Genomic DNA, 3,939 nt, shown 5'->3' on the forward strand with positions numbered 1-3,939 from the left:
GAGTCATTCCCCAAGGTAGCTGTCCCTTGAGCTGAGATACAGATGCATGCTACTACATCTGATTTATCTCTCTCAATTTTTATTAGTTCATTGAGGATTTGGACAGTGTATTTTGATCATATTCACCCCTGGCTCCTCCCAGACCTACCCCTCCCTATCTACCCATTGTGACATCTAATGTTGGTTGTCAAATTAGATTATATCTGCAACCAGTTAAAATCCAAGCAGCTGGGTATGCCAGTGAGGGATTTTCTTGATGGGAACATTTGAGGTTGGAAGAGCCAGCCTAAATCTGAGCCCTACTTTCTGATCTTAGCTCACATAAAAGGCATGGAAGAAAGAAGCTTTTGCTTTTTGCCCTCATATAGGCAAGTTCATTTATCCTGTTGCCAAGGCATTCATTCCTATGGTGGTATTAAAGCCCATTTCTTTTTTTTTTCAGAAGGTATATAAACTATTTATTAACAGCAAAGGCCCAGAGACTCATTTCTTCTTGGATACACCCACAGTACGGCCCCTGCGGCCAGTGGCCTTGGTGTGCTGACCATGGACACGAAGCCCCCAAAAGTGGAACAGCCCTCTATGAGCTGGAATTTTCTTCAGCCGCTCCAGGTCCTCATGCAGCTTGTTGTCTAGACTGTTGGCCAGAACCTGGCTGTACTTGCCATCCTTCCCATCCTTCTGTCTGTTCAGGAACCAGTCTGGAATCTTGTACTGTCATGGATTCTGCATGATGGTGATCCCGCGGTCCACCTCCTCCTCTGTGAGTTCTCCAGCCCTCTTGGTGAGGTCAATGTCTGCTCTCCTCAACACCACATGAGCATATCTCTGCCCCATGCCCTTAATGGCAGTGATGGCGAAGGCTATTTTCTGCCACCCATCGATGTTGGTGTTGAGTACTCGCAAAATGTGCTGGAACTTCTCAGGGATCACTAGAGACATAGCAGCAGCACAGACGGCAGCGTGTAGGCCTCTGATAGAAGATTAAAGTCCATTTCTACAAAATTATAATGTAGACTGCAGAGTAGCAGCTCTCTAGGAATCCTCCCATACTCCAGTACCAGATTGGAACTGCTCAGACATTCAGCCTCTTGGGCTGAACAACTACCAGATTTGTGATTTTTTTTTGTTTGAGACAGCCATCATCAGACTATTGGGATCACAGCCTGTAAGACAATCTAATAAATCCCTCTTTAATATACACACACACACACACACACACACACAATCAGTTCTATTTCTTTAGAGAACTCTGATGAACAAATGAAATGTCCTCTAACTTTTAATGACTGCCTCTTGTCACACTCCCTTCCTCCCTCCTAGAATGAACTCCCATTTTGAGCAATTCCTTTGTGCTGAGCCTTCTGCTAAGACCTGGAACTACATGAACAGTAAAGGACACTTTGCTTCTTACACATTACTAAATTGTGGAAGAGACCCAGAAACAGCACATTATTAGGACATGGGGTACTTAAGTACTAAGATAGGGGGGAAACAAGGTTCAGTGGAGGCATAGACAGAACCACCTCTGGGTAGTGGAGACTATTCCAGGCAAACAAAACCACATGGGGGAGACTTCTGGAGGCAGAAAAATAGCGAACTTGAGGGAAAAAAACAGTTTAACTGCTATAGGAAATACATTCATAACTTCTAAATCTAAGGCCAGTGGCCCTGGAAACTACATTTTATGGGATGACTGCCACCCCTGACTGGTTACTGACAAGCCTTCTGACCATAAGCTTCACAGGCTATAAATTCCTCAACCAACCAGCCTCTTTTGACATCAGCAACACAGAGACACATAGGAAATAAACAAGATGAACAACATTGAAAGGCAAGCATTAGTTTATAAACAAGGTTGAGAAGAAAAAGAAGAAAAATCAAGAAGATCAAAAATCAAAAAGGCAATCAAATCAATAAAAGAACAGGAAAAGGAAGGGAACAAGAAATAGAAAGTAGGAATGGACAATAAAGAAAAAACACACTCAGCCTCATCACTAACCAAGGAGTTTCAATTAACAAAGTGTCATTTTATACCTAGCAAACTGACAGAAATTGAAAGTCTGACTACTGAGTGTTCGCTGAAACATGGAGTAATTAGACTTTTTATTCACTATTGGGTAAGGGTATAAGTTGACTTTAGATAGTTTAGAGAGGATTTTGACAATATCTATTTGTCCACACAATATCTATACTTTTGTGTATACACCTATACTCTTATACATGTAGACAGATGGCCATGTTGGTGGTATTTCTCATATTCTAGTGTTTTAGTGGTAAAAATCTGAAACAGTATAGGGGCCCATCAATTGGAAAATGAATAAACTAAAAATGAGGTATTTTCCATAACAACCTCCCGTATACTGTATGAAAGGAATAGTGTAAAAAGATCCATGTAAAATTGTTTGATGAGTAAAGAAAGCAGTATATTTGCATATCTTAAAACATGCCCAAACAGAATTCTATTTTGTTAGCTGGATGAAACATCTAGAAGATGTTTCAGAACAGTTCATACCAAATTCATGATGTGATTGCCTCTGATGACAGGGAAGGGGAATAGGACTGAGAATATGGTCCAGGATGCTGGGATGATATTGATAAGGCTTATTTCTTTTATATATGAGGAGCCATGTACAAATAAATGTTTGTTCACTGGTTCTCTAGAAATGGAAAATGCCAACTTAGAGAATCTGAGGTTTTCTATGATGTAATAGCATAGGGCTAGCAAACAGCTGACAAAATTCCTAAAATTATCAACATATGGCTCTCAAGAATAAACAAGATCAGCCTGTGACTCTCTCTCTCTTCTCTCACTTTGTATAAAAACTTGCAGCACTGATGGAAATATAATTAATCTTCCTTTCTAATAGAAAGATGATATTTCTATACATAGGCAGTACAAATTAGACTTAATGGATTTAAAACGTAGGCCATAAAGTTGGGTGGATAAGGAAGGTGGTATGATCTGGGAGGAGTTAAGGGACAGGATGAATATAATAATAATATATAATACGTATGAAAATTTTAAAGAACTAATAAAAAGGGGAAAGATTACCCTTTGAAGCTTCATGTGCCTATGACATTTTGCATAAAAAGAAACAATTCCATAAGAATCACAGTGGTTAAAAATACCTGACATTAAATTCAAATTGATAATTGTGTAAGTCAGACTTTTGTATGAGATACACTCCCTTATATTTTATACTTAAATCACTTATTATTTTTGAATATATTGAATAAATGCACCCATGTAAAGTATGAACCAGGATCAGCCTTAAGACATAGCTAGTTTATTATCCATTCAAACCTAACCTGTGAGATTAAAAACCCAACTCAAGCCCTGGCGATCTAGCCAATGATACAATGCTTTCCTAGGAAGGGTGCTAAGTTCCATCCCTAGAGCTGTAAAACATAAACAAAACCTAAAACTTTAGTCAATTGAACAGAATGCTTTAAATGATCCCCAAATACCTTTCAGAGGCCTTTGCACTTTGTTGATATCCTATTAGAATGAATTTCACTTCTTTGTCAGTCTATGAAAACAACTGCTAAATCATTTTGACAATATATTTTTAATGAGCTTCAAAGTCTTAGAGAAATAATGATTTATTATGCTACTGAATATAGACTGCTAACTGCCTCCTGCTCCTACAGCCGAAAGGGGCAAAACTATCAGTGTGGAAGGAACAGAACAACTAAAGATAATAATTTTTTCAGTTCCAAATCAGTTAGAGAGGCCTCAGAATGAACCCAATTCTATGGAGTTAGTGTCCACTAGAGCAGCTAAAATAATCATGGTATTGTTTCTAGACTGAAATAATCATGGTATTGTTTCTAGACTGAAGGAATCTTTCTACAGATCAAAATGGGAAAACAGGAATCCAGAGGGAAATGTTTGAAAACCCTTTCTTTCTGAGACCCTCTTTCCTTAACCTTTTA

At 38.6% G+C, this 3,939-nt stretch overlaps 1 pseudogene; it reads right to left on the reverse strand.

The window, feature by feature from the left end:
• Positions 1–444: 444 nt before the first annotated feature.
• LOC110313962 lies at positions 445–942 on the reverse strand (annotated as a pseudogene).
• Positions 943–3,939: the final 2,997 nt, after the last annotated feature.

Source organism: Mus pahari, chromosome X, assembly GCF_900095145.1.
Source record: "Mus pahari chromosome X, PAHARI_EIJ_v1.1, whole genome shotgun sequence".
Classification (NCBI taxonomy): Eukaryota; Metazoa; Chordata; class Mammalia; order Rodentia; family Muridae; genus Mus; species Mus pahari.